General features: G+C 32.4%; 1 protein-coding gene and 1 long non-coding RNA gene across 6 annotated transcripts in view; one reads left to right on the plus strand and one right to left on the minus strand.

The window, feature by feature from the left end:
• LOC111413795 (nucleolar protein 4) overlaps positions 1–16,210 on the plus strand; it is a 266,342-nt gene that overhangs the window by 212,938 nt on the left and 37,194 nt on the right. The window lies entirely within an intron of this gene.
• On the minus strand, positions 1,639–4,085 carry LOC139430905 (uncharacterized). 2 transcript variants are annotated; one of them, XR_011641263.1, is made up of 3 exons: positions 3,338–4,085; positions 2,598–3,282; positions 1,639–2,541 (listed from the first exon to the last, which is right to left on the minus strand). It is a non-coding gene; the product is annotated as an uncharacterized lncRNA (long non-coding RNA). The 2 variants fall into 2 exon arrangements; XR_011641262.1 differs by having other exon boundaries at positions 1,639–3,282.

The raw sequence follows: 16,210 nt of genomic DNA on the forward strand, positions 1-16,210 counted from the left end.
ACCTTGATTGAACCGCGATTTAACGGGGGGCCATCTGTCGATTGCAAATTTGCATTTACGTCGATGCCGACAGAATGCCGTGAAGGCTGAAAAGACGATTTCAGTTTTTCTCTTCGTCGAAATGAAGATTAGCCCGAATTAAACCACTTAGTGCCTTACTATCTCTCGGGAATGCCACCATTACTGCAAATGGAAGGCAATTGCCGCGGAGTTCCACAATTTCCTCGGTGTGGCCGCGTTTGGATATACGGAAGCGAAAAGCTTTCCGAGTACCGGGAATTAGACTAATTTGGAGAGCATTGTTAACAAAACATTTGGTTAAACTACCTTTTTTTCCTTTCTCACTACTTTTATATAGGAACACATAAAACTTTGTTTTTTAATTAAGATGTAAACAAGTTTTGGAAAAATTTTAAATCAAAATCTTTTACCCCCTTTTAACATTTCCACCGATGGAATAGGGATTAATTTTTTTTTACTGTCAGAAAAACCGTAGGGGCCATTTTATGGCATTCGGTCGTGTGCTAGGGTGCATTTGCGTAGCGCAAAACATTCACTAATCCCGATAATCAATGGAACGGACGGTGTAACGCAGCAGTGGCCCCATGTAGGCGGATGGTACAGTGTGCGTGCGAGGCCGTGTGACATGTATGTGCATGTATATGCACAATGCGAGGGGGTAGGCAGCCGCTCCCGCCGCGTCTATGGGGTTGAATGCGGGGCTCGATCCCCCAAGGGGGTAAGGCAGCCCTGGATGTGCGTGCACCTGACCCACGACCCCCTCAGTCCCCAAACGAGACCCAACTCCCTCCCCCCCTCCTTCCTCAACGATCGATAGTACGGACTGGCCTCCACCCGCTCCCCTTGCTGCTCGGCTTGGCCGCCACGCCATGCCGCCCCCTAAACTATATCGGCAGGCAACTATAATGTCACCCCCGCGATGTGGGGTTGATCGATAAAACCGAAATTAACTAATGACCGTTGGTGACTATCGGCCCCCGTGACTCACACCGCTAGTCACGTTGTTCTTTCTATGCCTATTAGTTGAAGTGGTGTGTAGGGAGTGTTGAAATGAAGGGGTAGAATAAATTAACCGAGATATAATCGGGGTTATAGATTTATACCACACTTTCTCCAATTTTTTTTTCATAATTAAAGATGATAACAACTTATAAATATCAACTTATACATAAATAATACAATCAAATTTATTCTTAAATCTTGATAAACGAAATTCCGTTGGAGAGTCATCATGCATGACCCGTTTGTTGTGTTGTGGATTAAAGAAGTTTGTGGCAACAGGTTTCGGTTCGGTGTTGACGCCATGAAGACGTCTGGAACGATCCCGCGCCGCCTCTCTTCGTGACTTCTTGATCAGAAGGAGAAGAGCTACCGCGCAGCAATAATAACGGCAACGGAAGCATTGGCTTTGTTTTTCGCCGGAAGCAAACCACGACAGAAACAACGGCGGCACGACACGCCGGGAGTTATAATTTGAACCAAACCGTCGTCGGTTGTCTTCGTCGTCATCTCTTACTCAATTTCAACAACATCCGGCAAAATTATATAAATTCAGTAAAATTATATAATAAGTTAACGAGGGTGCTTTAAAAAAAGTTGGGTCTATTAAAAAGTAAAAAAGCTTTAATTTTTATATTATTATCAAATCTTATGGTTTTTATAAATTATCATAAAATAATCTAAAATTATTTTGGTTATTATTATAGATGGAGTAATAACTAAGACATTATATGGACACTTTTTTACAGAGAATTTCATGACATAGTCAAACAAAAATTTTCTGTTCCAATCTGGTTCCAACAAAATAATGATCCTAAACATACATCATACCTTCTCAAGGAATGGTTATTATACAATCCCTGAAAACAACTAGAAACACCACCACAATCTTCAGTTTCAGCTAAAGAATAGCAAGTGCCGAAACAAAAGCGAATTGATATTTGAAATTTATAAAATTTGGGATAAAATCTCGCTACCAAAATCTACACCAAAAAGTTAGTGTGCTCCATGTCACGGCGAATGCAAGCGATAATTAACGCCAATGGAAGGCTTACATCCTATTAAAACATAATAACAAAATAAACTTAATGACTTTTGCTCAACTGTATCCATTCCCCTGTATACTCAATTTTGTGAGCAACTGTAACATACATTACTGTATAACTGTTTAACTGTAGGTACATAAATTATCACATTTTAGCTGCAATTTAAGACATAAATCATTGCTTCACGCTTTAAAATAAAGTCGGTATGATGTCTTAAAGTTTCTAATTCCATTTGACAAATTCGAAAAAAACGTCGTCTCAATTCGTCGTTTAAGATTTTTTTGTGGTTATTCTTGTTATCAAACCATACGGTTTTTATAGGTTATCAGAAAATAGAGTCTTTTAGCTCCAATTTAAGATATAAACATCCTCTTATCTCCCAAAAATAAAGTTAAGGTGATTTTTTGAAATTTCTCGTTTTCTGTTATATACCAACATAACCCCAATATTTAGTTTCTTTTTCAAGATCCTTTTTCTAAAAAATTTTGCTAATTAACTCGTACATTTTTTAATCTTATCATCAACTATCACCTTTTATCTTTAATTTAAGACATAAATTATTGTTTCACGCTTTAAAATAAAGTCGATATAATGCCGTAAAGTTCCTAACTCAATTTAACAAATTCGATAAAAACGTCGTATCAATTCTTCGTTTAAAATTTTTTTTATAGTTATTTTTGTTATCATAAAATAGAGTCTTTTAGCTCCAATTTAAGATATAAACCTCTGCTTAACTCCCAAAAATAAAGTTATGGTGATTTTTTTTAATTTCTCCTGTTCCGACATATTCCCACACAACCCAAATATGTAGCTTCTTCTTCAAGATTCTTTTTCTAAAAATTTTTCTAATCAACTAGCATATTTTTTAATCTTATCATAAATTATCATCTTTTAGCTTTAATTTAAGACATAATTCCTTGCTTCACGCTTTAAAATAAAGTCGATATGATGTCTTACAGTTTCTAACTCAATTTAATAAAATCATCAAAAATGTCGTGTCAATTCTTCGTTTAAAATTTTTTTTGTGGTTATTTTTGTTATCAAACAATACGGTTTTTATAGGTTATCAGAAAATAGAGTCTTTTAGCTCCAATTTAAGATATAAACCTCCTCTTAACTCCCAAAAATAAAGTTAGGGTGATTTTTTGAAATTTCTTCTTTTCTGGCATATTCCAACGTAACCCCAATATGTAGTTTCTTCTTCAAGATTCCTTTTCTAAAAATTTTTCTAATCAACTAGCACATTTTTTAATCTTATCATAAATTATTACCTTTTAGCTTTAATTTAAGACGTAAATCGTTGTTTCACGCTTTAAAATAAGGTCGATATGATGTCTTAAAGTTTCTAACTCCATTTGACAAATTCGAAAAAAACGTCGGCTCAATTCGTCGTTTAAGATTTTTTTGTGGTTATTTTTGTTATCAAACCATACGGTTTTTATAGGTTATCATAAAATAGAGTCTTTTAGCTCCAATTTAAGATATAAACCTCTGCTTAACTCCCAAAAATAACGTTAAGGTGATTTTTTGAAATTTCTCGTTTTCTGTTATATTCCAACATAACCCCAATATATAGTTTCTTTTTCAAGATTTTTTTTCTAAAAATTGTGCTAATCAACTCATACATTTTTTAATCTTATCATCAATTATCACCTTTTATCTTTAATTTAAGACATAAATTATTGCTTCACGCTTTAAAATAAAGTCGATATGATGTCTTAAAGTTTCTAACTCAATTTAATAAAATCGATAAAAATGTCGTGTCAATTCTTCATTTAAGATTTTTTTTGTGGTTATTTTTGTTATCAAACCATACGGTTTTTATAGGTTATCATAAAATAGAGTCTTTTAGCTCCAATTTAAGATATAAACTGCCTCTTAACTCCCAAAAATAAATTTACGGTTATTTTTTGAAATTTCTCATTTTCTGTTATATTCCAACATAACCCCAATATTTAGTTTCTTCTTCATGATTCTTTTTCTAAAAATTTTTCTAATCAACTAGAACTTTTTTTTAATCTTATCATAAATGATCATCTTTTAGCTTTAATTTAAGACATAATTCATTGCTTCACGATTAAAATAAAGTCGATATGATGTGCATAAAGTTTCTAACTCAATTTAATAAAATCGTGATAAAAATGTCGTGTCAATTCTTCGTTTAAGATTTTTTTTGTTATCAAACCATACGGTTTTTATATGTTATCAGAAAATAGAGTCTTTTAGCTCCAATTTAAGATATAAACCTCTGCTTAACTCCCAAAAATAAAGTTATGGTAATTTTTTAAATTTCTCCTGTTCCGGCATATTCCCACACAACCCAAATATGTAGCTTCTTCTTCAAGATTCTTTTTCTAAAAATTTTTCTAATCAACTAGCATATTTTTTAATCTTATCATAAATTATCATCTTTTAGCTTTAATTTAAGACATAATTCATTGCTTCACGCTTTAAAATAAAGTCGATATGATGTCTTAAAGTTTCTAACTCCATTTGACAAATTCGAAAAAAACATCATTTGTCGATTCTTCGTTTAAGATTTTTTTGTGGTTATTTCTGTTATCAATTTAGTTCCAATTTAAGATATAAACCTCCTCTTAACTCCCAAATATAAAGTTAGGGTGATTTTTTGAAATTTCTCGTTTTCTGTTATATTCCAACATAATCCCAATATGTTTTTTCGATCAAGTTTTTTGTGTTTTTTCTTATTATCAAACCTTCAATTTTCAGAGGTTAGGTTATCATAAAATAATCTTCAATTTAAAATATAAAGCACCGCTTAACTCCAAGAAATAATGTTTGGATGATTTTTTGAAGTTTTTCTAGCTTTTTCAAAATATTTTTTAGAGTGGTAACTAACAACTTTAATTCCTGATAGAGAAGAATTTATCAACGTCAATCGTGTTTGTTTTCTTGATAGTAGATCATAAGAATCAAACATGGTCTCTCCTTGTAAGTTTAATGTGGATTAACGATGAGAACGTTAATTCCCAAGTGTATTAAATTTCAACTATATCTTGTTGGGGTTACATTCCAATGGGTCCGTAACCGCATAGGTGAGGTGTTATCATCATGCTATGAGCCAAAAAGAATACTGCTACCAGCTACCGGGTAACGCAATCCCATTGCGTAACGTTATAAAAATAGCCGCAGCAGACACAATAAGCTTTAGAAACCTCATTGGTGTGCACGGAAGTGCAAGGATCTCTTTACTCGACTTACGAACGCACCAGATGGCCGAATGGTAAAAATCATTGCCAAGCAGCAGTATAACCCCGTTTAAGAAAACCCTAATAGTGCGGCTCCATTAAAAATAAACACACCCGTATAACTTCCCGTTCGGGGAACGAAACAAGAAGAAAAAGAAAAATTCTAACACGTAACCGTAAATTACGGTCCGCGCGCTTGATGAAGGTGCCAATTAACAACCTCCGTCTCTCTTCGCTTCTTTTCAAGTGCGACGCCCGCGGCTTAATAACTTTGACACAGTTCTCTTCACCTTGAGCCGTGTGCGCGCGCGGTGTTCTCCTCGAAACGACCGACAACAGATCGCTGCCGGTGATGATGTTGGAAAGTCAGCTTTTCACTTTTCCGCTTTAATTTCCCGAGTGAAGAGAATCCGAGTACTGTTCTTTCTCTCTTATCCTGGAGAATATACGGGGCTTCTGCGACGGTTTCTCAAGCAAATATTTGAACAGCGGGCCGATTTTGCACGCCAGCGTTAATGCGCCGACGAGATCCGCCTGTCGTTGACCTCGGATCGCATTACGAAATCCTCTGGCACACACACAACCGCACGCGCGCACTCACTCTCTGCATCCCAACACGGACAACAACGTGAATCTCCCTTTGGTTCTAGACATTATCTTATTGAGAACTTGCTCGAATACTAATACATCCCGCAGAAATCTCAACGTTCATTACTTTTAAGTCCCCAAGGTGATGTTTACATCTTATGATCTCATGACATGATAAAATTAGTTAAGTTAAATCGATCTTGTTAAACGTTTCAGAAGATTTTTTTCTAGTTCGGTCAATGCAACAATAGTAGAAATATTCAGAACTAACTTTTTGGGTTATTATCAAATTGGTTATTTAGTAAATTGTTGCATATCAAAATATTGGGCCAAATCTAAACAGATATGTTATCACGAGATACCGGTTAAAATGAAACGGCATTCTGCATTCCCATAAGTATTTTCTTTTCTGGCTTAATACACTAAAGAAGCCAAAAATGAAACAGAGTGAAAGCAAATAGAAACCAGAAAGAACTCGATAAGTGGATAGAAAATGTTAGAAAGAAGTTTGACTTCTTATTCTTTTTATTCTGGTAATTTTCACTTTTTTAAAATTGGTGTTATACGCCAAAGTAACATTATTCCGGAATAATAAAACTTTTAGACCAATATTTTTGTTATTTAACTACCTAGTTTTTATAAGTTAACATAAAGTTGAGTATTTTAGCTTCAATTTAAGACGTAAATCTTGGTTTAACTTAAAGAAATAAAGTCAGTGATTTTTTTAGATTAATTCGAAAAAACGTGATGTTAATTTTTATTTAAGATGCTTTTTTCTGGTAATTTTTGTTATCAAATCACATAGTTTTTATAGATTAGCACAATGTGGAGACTTTTAGCTCTAATTTAAGATATAAACCGCCGCTAATCTCCCAAAAATAAAGACGCAAAGTTATTTCTTGAAATTTCTCGTTTTCTGACAAATTGCAACTAAACGTTAATGAAAGTTTTTTTTTCAAAATTTTTTTCTAAATATTTTTCTTATCAACTACCACATATTTGAATCTTATCATAAATTACAACATTTCAGCTTTAATTGAAGGCATACATCATTGCATCACGCTTTAAAATAAAGTTTGTGTGATGTGTTAAAGTTTCTAACTCAATTTAACAAATTCGAAAAAAACGTCATGTCTCAATTCTTCGTTTAAGATTTTTTTTGTGGTTATTTTTGTTATAAAACCATATGGTTTTTATAGGTTGTCATAAAATAGAGACTTTTAGCTCCAATTTAAGATATAAACCACCTCTTAACTCCCAAAAATAAAGGTATGGTGATTTTCTTAAATTTCTTCTTTTCTGGCATATTCCAACATAACCCCAATATGTAGTTTCTTCTCCAAGATTCCTTTTCTAAAAATTTTTCTAATCAACTAGCACATTTTTTAATCTTATCATAAATTATCACCTTTTAGTTTTAATTCAAGACATAAATCAATGTTTCATGCTTTAAAATAAAGTCGATATGATGTCTTAAAGTTTCTAACACAATCTAACAAATTCGAAAAAAACGTCGTTTCAGTTCTTCGTTTAAGATTTCTTTTGTGGTTATTTTTGTTATAAAACCATATGGTTTTTATAGGTTGTCATAAAATAGAGACTTTTTGCTCCAATTTGAGATATAAACCACCTCTTAACTCCCAGAAATAAAGATATGGTGATTTTTTTAAATTTCCTCTTTTCTGGCATATTCCAACCTAACCCCAATATGTAGCTTCTTCTCCAAGATTCCTTTTCTAAAAATTTTTCTAATCAACGAGCACATTTTTTTAATCTTATCATAAATTATTACCTTTTAGTTTTAATTTAAGACATAAATCAATGTTTCATGCTTTAAAATAAAGTCGATATGATTAAGACATCATATCGACTTTAATCATAACCCCAATATGTAGTTTCATCTCCAAGATTCCTTTTCTAAAAATTTTTCTAATCAACTAGCACATTTTTTAATCTTATCATAAATTATCACCTTCTAGCTTTAATTTAAGACATAAATCATTGCTTCACGCTTTAAAATTAAGTCGATATGATGTCTTAAAGTTTCTAACACAATTTAACAAATTCGAAAAAAACGTCGTTTCAATTCTTCGTTTAAGATTTCTTTTGTGGTTATTTTTGTTATAAAACCATATGGTTTTTATAGGTTGTCATAAAATAGAGACTTTTAGCTCCAATTTAAGATATAAACCACCTCTTAACTCCCAAAAATAAGGATATGGTGATTTTTTTAAATTTCTTCTTTTCTGGCATATTCCAACATAACCCAAATATGTAGCTTCTTCTTCAAGATTCTTTTTCTAAAAATTTTTCTAATCAACTAGCACATTTTTTAATCTTATCATAAATTATCACCTTTTAGCTTTAATTTAGGACATAAATCATTGTTTCACGCTTTAAAATAAAGTCGATATGATGTCCTAAAGTTTCTAACACAATTTAACAAATTCGAAAAAAACATCGTCTCAATTTTTCGTTTAAGATTTTTTTGGGGTTATTTTTGTTATCAAACCATATGGTTTTTATAGGTTATCATAAAATAGAGTCTTTTAGCTCCAATTTAAGATATAAACCTCCGCTTAACTCCCAAAAATAAAGTTAAGGTGATTTTTTGAAATTTCTCGTTTTCTGACAAATTGCAGCATAACCAGCTTACGAGGTGTATAAATGAAAAGAATGGAAGAGAATGGAGAATGGAAGGGGACTCAAAATGAGTCCCCTTAAGGTGATTTTTCAATTTCTGGAAGAGGAAAATGTCACAAAGACTTAAGTCTGGCGAATAAGGAGCCTGAGGAGCCACAGGCATGTTTTTTACTGATCAAAAACTCGTTTATTGAAAGTGCTGTGTGACAAGGCGCAATATTGTGATATATAACACTCCCCAATTTCTATGTTTTTCAAGAACCTCTCGGTAAAAGTGTTGATTGACTCATTCTTGCTTTTTTGGGCCTTGGTAAGGTTGAAGTGTGCCACTCCATGCTCTGGCGTTTGATTTTCTGGTTGTACTCGTCTGCAGTAATAACACATCCCAGAAAATGGGGATCATTTTCAATCTATTCCGAAAAGTAAAGGCACCTTTCTCTCCTAATGTCCTTTTGGTCTTGCGAAAGGTTTTCTGGAACCATTTTTGCGCAGATTTTTCTCATCCCCTATTTATTGGTCATAGTCTGATGAACGGTAGTGTGAGTCAAATTCAACTCTTCCCCGATCATTATGACTGTCAACAGACGATCTGAAGGTACAAGATCTCCGATTCTGTCGACATTTTCATCGGTTCATAAAGATGAAGGTACACTTGAAAATGCCTTAAACTCCCAAAAAGCATGAGCTTTTGACAAAACACTGTCTCCGTAAGCCTGCTGAAGTTTTGTAAAATGTTCCGTTGCATTGTGCTTAAGTCTGAAGCAAAACCTAATAGTACACCATCGCTCAAAATTTTTAGAAGTCATTTTAGAACGCACTAGAGAAAACTGTTTCACGAAAAAAATCACTACGGACAACCAAATGACTTTAGCAAGTTCAAACTCGTACTGAAGGCATATCACATGTTCACCTGCCGCTCCTCCAAGTCCCACTTCCTAAATGTTGCCAGATCGAACGCTATGTTGCCAGTTTCGTTGATTTGACTTTATAAAAACGCTGAAATAATCAGAACCTTTTGCTGACATAGGGATAGCTACATCTTTCTTTTTTGTACGTGTCTTTCCAAGACAACAAAAAACCGATATCATCTAATATCGCCGAGGTCGCTTGCGGGCGAGGCACTGGGTATGGCTGCTTATGGATAATGCGCCTGCTAATACAAAAAGAATTCAGGATAATGTTAAGGAAGAATTTAACTTCATAAAAGTAATTTTTCTCCCCCCCCAACACTACTTCCCTCCTGCAGCCAATGGACCAACAGGTTATTTCCAACTTTAAAAAATTGTAATTGGAACTTACCCTAAAAGAGTTTTGGAAGCATCACTTTGATATTGTTGCATGTTTGAAATTAATTGACGAAGCTTGGAAGGGGGTAACAAAAAGAACATTAATCTCTGCTTGGAGGAAATTGTGGACTGATATGGTTCAAAATCATGAAATGGAACCAATTTCAAACGAAACAGAGCCTTATGAAGAAATCATGTGTCTGCGAAGATCTCCTGGTCTTGTAGTAAATGAGTCAGACATTAATGAACTCATTGCAGAACTTAATGAGGAGCTCAGCATTGATGTGTTGAAGGACTTGCATATGCAACAATATGAGCTAGAAGAGATAGACGAAGACAAAGAAGTAGAAAGTGAGAAAAAAAGACTGACATTGGCTCCAACTGGATGCATCGGTTCTACGATTCCACCATTCGAAGACATCAAAAACATGAATAATATCATCTAATATCGCCGAGGTCGCTTGCGGGTGAGGCGCTGAGTATGGTTACATCAATGTAAAGCAACTATAAAGTATTGGTTCTAGCTTTTCTGTTATTCGTTTGAATGTATCCTTAATTTCATGTTTTTTCCGAGGTATACATCGAAATATTTGGTCTAGCCACGTTGATAAAATCTGTTTAGTGACTTGCTTTTATTCCCATCACATCTAAGTGCTTAAGCTCTCAGAATTCAGAATGTTTAGCTATAGGGCAGACTTAAAAGTGTATTCGATGTCCAAAGTTATCATAACGATACAACCCACACAATCTAATATAATACAACTCAAATCCAACCTCAATTCAAATCTAACCTCAACCTAATACAACTCAAAACTCAATCCAACCCAATAGGATAATAATGTAGGGAAATTTTAGAAGTAGTTTTTGCTATTCTTGACGTCTTCTCGTTTAAAGTTGGTGTATTATATTTCCTCGAACTTTTTGACGAATTGATCTCGGTACTTTACTAATGTGACGCAAATGATCGAGATTAAAAAAGTTTCGCAGCATAAAAATCGTAACGCATGCTAAAAATACCACTTAGGTTTTAAAATTTTATTTCTGAACACAATAAAAGCTTTATTAAAGTGTTACTTCTCCAATAACTTTTAAATTATCATAAATCTTAAGTTATTAGTATAATTTTAACAAAATCATCGAGAACTTGCACTCTCAAAGTTAGCAGTTAAAAAAATTGTCCAAGGTGACGCTTTCGTAATAAACGTAACCGTTTCGTAATACAACTAACCTTGATAAGGTGTGGAGTGTTGGTCTTTAATCGAACTATTTCAACAAAAAATTGTTTATTTTAACAAGAAGTAAAAGAAATAACTAAATAAAACTGTTCAGATTATTAAGGGGGAGAGGGAAGATATGTAGGAATATGTGGGTTGTTAAAAATTTATAGTCGAGTGTGGGTGGTTGGTTTAAATAAATCTCTTTCGTAAGCGATGTAGCCGGTTTATTTCGCTGTCTTTTTAATCTACAACCGTGACAGTTCGAATATAGGACATTCGTGATTGAGCGCCAGTCAGTCCATGTTTCAAACTGTACCTCGATAACTGATAACTGTTTCTCCGTTACGGTTCCCCTCAATAAAAACTTGAACATGCTCGCGTTTTCATACGAAGAGAGTTTGCGTGTTGTATACAGAACTAAAAAAAAAATGAAATTATTTTAATTTTTTTCTATAAGTTTAACTCTCACGATACTTATTATTTTTAGTCTAATATTTTTGTTACACGTTTAAGGTTATTGTAAGCATTATTATGCAACTTTATAATTAATTCTTTCATTGTAACATTGAACTCTTAAACGTATACAACTAAAAGGAATAATTAAACAAAAATCTTTATATAAGTGTTCTTAAATATTTCGAATGTCTCAAATAAATTTTGTACAGATTACGTCACAAATTACAAAACTCAGCACAATAACAGTTCCAAGGAAGGCCAATTCGAAGAATCCTCGCCGGCCTTGAGTCCAATACTCGTGAGCTTGAGATTTATTGCGGCTAGCAAGGCAATAACTTGCAGCGCCTTGTGCAACTCACGAGGTGGCTTATAGCGGTTCGTATAACATTGACTGCCTATTCGTTTGTTCCTATATCGCATAAGTAAAGTTGTGCGTTTTAAAAGTCCGACGATTCGAAAAACGGCTACTATAATTGGAACAAACAGTTCAAGAACGCGCTGTCGTTTGCCCGTTACAATTATTTTTCAAGCCCGGGAATATTTAGAATGTTAATTTTATCTGATGACCGCCCAACGCATGTGGAATTTTGTATGCGTGTTTCGTTATCGGTTAAAAACGTAAAAACTGTGTGTATTTTGTATTGGTAAGTATTCGTTTTTAGTTGTAACTAATAAAATTAGATAAAGTTGATCGAGTTAATTGGTCGGATAGGATTTATTTTAAAAATATTTTGAAAACTTGGACTAGCCATCGTTATAAATTGATGACAAAGAACCACTTACGGCAAATTCATCACTCCAACACCATTCCACCCTTTACCACCACCGTCACAATCTATCGATTTTCTGCACTCGCGCTTTCCCCCTCAAGTAATTAAATTATTTATGCCAACCACCCCTGTTTGGGAATAAATAACGTTGGCACCGCGAACGTTCTCGTTTCAAATACTACTACCGTCGTTATCTCTCAAGAGAAAAGTTTTAATTGCACTTTTTCATTATTTTTTGGTTCTTAAATTGAAAAGAAAGTGTATTTACTGAAATATTATCGTTTAGTAACTTTGTCAATTTGAATTAGTCAACTTAATTTTCTTCATTTAATAATTACTCAATTATTTAAGTAGAATATATCCAGTTTCTAGGTTTGAGATGACTTTGAGGTTCAAGTTGATTTTTGTTATTAAATTTCTGTTAATTATAATGACTTATTCACACAACACAATCTCATTCATTTTCAAGTTCATATACAGTATTTATTACTCATGTATTTACTCGAGACAACGTTCCACTGATTATATATAATAGAAATAGTTTAAAAACTTTAGTGCTAAATAAGCAATGACAATTTATGATTAGATTTCTATTTAAAGTTCTTTCAACTTGACGAGTTTGCGTTTAAAATTAATTGAAATGCAACGTTTCGACTTTTGATGATAAAATATTGAATTTAAATGAATTAAAAATTTTCAAAAAAATTATCAAAAAATTCACGATTTTCGTAATCAACAGAAAATTTTAGCCTAATTTGATGTATCACACCCTATATCTACCATAAAATTCACTTTAAAAAGCATAAATGTCACAATTTATTAGTGTTTTGTTTTCCGCCATCTTGATTTTATAAAAAATAAAAAAAATCCAAATATCTCGGATAATTTAATATCAAAACAGCTCTTAATAAACTTCAAAATGTAACATTTTTGTAGTTATCAGTAAATTTTAGTCCAATTTGATGTATCACACCCTATATCTATCATAAAATACACTTTAAAAAGCAGAAGTGTCAAAATTTATTAGTGTTTTGTTTTCCGCCATCTTGATTTTATAAAAAATAAAAAAATCTAAATATCTCGAATAGTTTAATACAAAAATATGACGTGTTTGGATTCATTTTAACGGATTTTTCATCGAGATTAAAATTATCACAAAAAATTAATTCCCAATTAAAAAACAACTCTTAATAAACTGCAAAATGTATTAAAAGCATTTAAAAATATCATAATGAATACGATGTTGTTGAAGATTAGAAAATTTTAACCCAGTTTAATGTGTCATACTCTATACCTGTCATAGATTTCATGATTACAGATGGCGCTGATTAATAATTTTGATTTCGACCATTTTGTTTGTATTAAAATTATAATAACTATTATAATTGCTTAATATGTCGAATTTGGACTCAGTTAAATCGATTTACCACAGAAAAATGTCAAAAAAAATCGTAAAAATTCAAATATCTCAAAGAAATCAACATTTTCGTAGTTATCAGAAAATTTTAGTCTAATTTGATGTATCACACCCTATATCTACCATAAAATTCACTTTAAAAAGCACAAATGTCACAATTTATTAGTGTTTTGTTTTCCGCCATCTTGATTTTATAAAAAATAAAAAAATCAAAATATCTCGGACAGTTTAATACCAAAATATGACGTTTTTGGATTCATTTTAACGGATTTTTCATCGAGATTAATATTATCATAAAAAATTGATTCCTAATTAAAATAAAAGCTCTTAATAAACTTCAAAATGTATTAAAAGCATTTAAAAATATCATAATAAATACGATTTTGTTGAAGATTAGAAAATATTAACCCAGATTAATGTGTCATACTCTATACCTGTCATAAAATTCATGATTACAGATGGCGCTGATTAATAATTTTGATTTCGGCCATTTTGTTTGTATTAAAATTATAATAAAAATTATAATTGCTTAATATGTCGAATTTGGGCTAATTTAAATCGATTTACCAAAGCAAAATGTCAAAAAAGAATCGAAAAAATTCAAATATCTAAAAGAAATCAACATTTTCGTAGTTATCAGAAAATTTTAGTCTAATTTGATGTATCACACCCTATATCTACCATAAAATTCACTTTAAAAAGCATAAATGTCACAATTTATTAGTGTTTTGTTTTCCGCCATATTGATTTTATAAAAATAAAGGTATCTTGGGTGTTATACCACCTAGATATGTCGAGTTTGGACTCATTTTGTATATTTTTTAATTATCTAGCATAATATTTACGAATCATTTAATTTGGCAATCTTGGATTTGATAAAAAAATATCAATTTAGTTTTTGTTGAATACAAAATACGCAAAAAAATCTATCAAATCCTTTAATCTTGTTTTATTATTACTGGACGTGTTGGATTAAATAATTGGATTAATCAAGTTAAGTTGAGCCGGATTGGATAAAATAACCACGAACTTGTATTCAATTTGAAACTTGATTTCAAACCGAACCCAAACGTTTCAATTTAATTTTGTTTTCACCACACCTAACATTCGTTATTAAACTAGTGTGTTAATCAGTTAAGTTGTTAATTCATTGAAATCATTATTATTTATTATCACCTAATTTTTATTATATTTCAATTGTATTTAATAAAAAAGTGTTTTGTTTTAAATTTATCCATGCAAAGTTCTTTATTACTTCTTTGGATTGGGTTCTTATAAAGACTGTCTGGTTAGACACTCTTATAGATAATATAGAAGTAACTTCTCCTTAAACCCTTAATTTAATGGTTTTTTGTCGTATAAGCTATCAATGCACCCAAGGGGTCGGAGAACAATATTATCACAAGCTTCTTCAACATCACCTCTCCAAGGACTGATTTCTGCCATCACCAACGAAACTAATCACTGAGTTGTTTTCAGTGTTGTCTTTGTCTAAGCATGCTTTTTAGCGTCTAATTCTTTTTTGTAGACAAGCTTCTCTAAAGCACCAAGTTGTTAAGTCCAGTATATATAACGACTAAATCGTATGCAAAAGATACATACAGTTTCTTTAATGATCAGAACCAGAATGTAATAAGTTGATTTCAGTATTCAGTGGAAGATTCCATTACTAGTTGTGATGTGCAGTATCTATTCCAGAAGAATGGTTGATTCCATTACTGCTATAAATTAGTTAGAATTAAAAGATTATTGAAAGATGTTGAAGTCTCAGCAACAAAGATAGAATCTTCTAAAGAAATTTTTTTAAATTGCATCTTGTATATATAAGTAGAAGGACATTTGTTGTTGGAGCCTTGCTATTACCATAAAGACATTTTCATCGCTATTGAGGGCACAAATAAAAAGTAAGCTATTCCAAGTAATTTTAGGCGCAGAGATGAATTTATTGCTGACGATATCAATTTAACAAAATTTGTCAGTGGTCAGCAAATTTATGACACCAGTACCCCTCACACCTTACCCGTTTCCTTCAAACTGGAACCAACAGAAACTTCACATGGGTCTATCCCGTGATGTATCTTGGCCATCTTCTGGTATTCCTAATCCACTTCCCCTAATTTTAATGCAAAGTGAAACCAGCTGAGTGGTTATATTGGTGTTTTCACACAGTTGTAGGACTTGCGTACAAGATCGTCTTGGATGAGTACCAACGTATCATTCATTTTCAAAACGTATCATTCGTTATGATCGTGGAAGAAAACGCGCCTTAACGGATTTTGAATACTTTTGTCGCCATGGATAATGAATACTTCAGGTATTAGTATTAATTTCCAAGTTCTAGCAACTAGAACCAGAATGTTCTCCCATGAGTTCTAGTATTTGGAGTATGATTCTAGTATCTATTAGCTGGATAGCGGTATCTATAGCGATTTGTTCGAATATCCAGTGTTAGATATAGTGTTAAAAGTGACTACAACCAGAATCTAGTAGTTGATTCTAGTATTTAGTGGACGATTTCATTATCTAGTTCTTAGATGTAGTATTCATAGTGATTAAAT

The sequence above is a fragment of the Onthophagus taurus genome, chromosome 7 (assembly GCF_036711975.1).
Source record: "Onthophagus taurus isolate NC chromosome 7, IU_Otau_3.0, whole genome shotgun sequence".
In the NCBI taxonomy this organism is placed as follows: domain Eukaryota; kingdom Metazoa; phylum Arthropoda; class Insecta; order Coleoptera; family Scarabaeidae; genus Onthophagus; species Onthophagus taurus.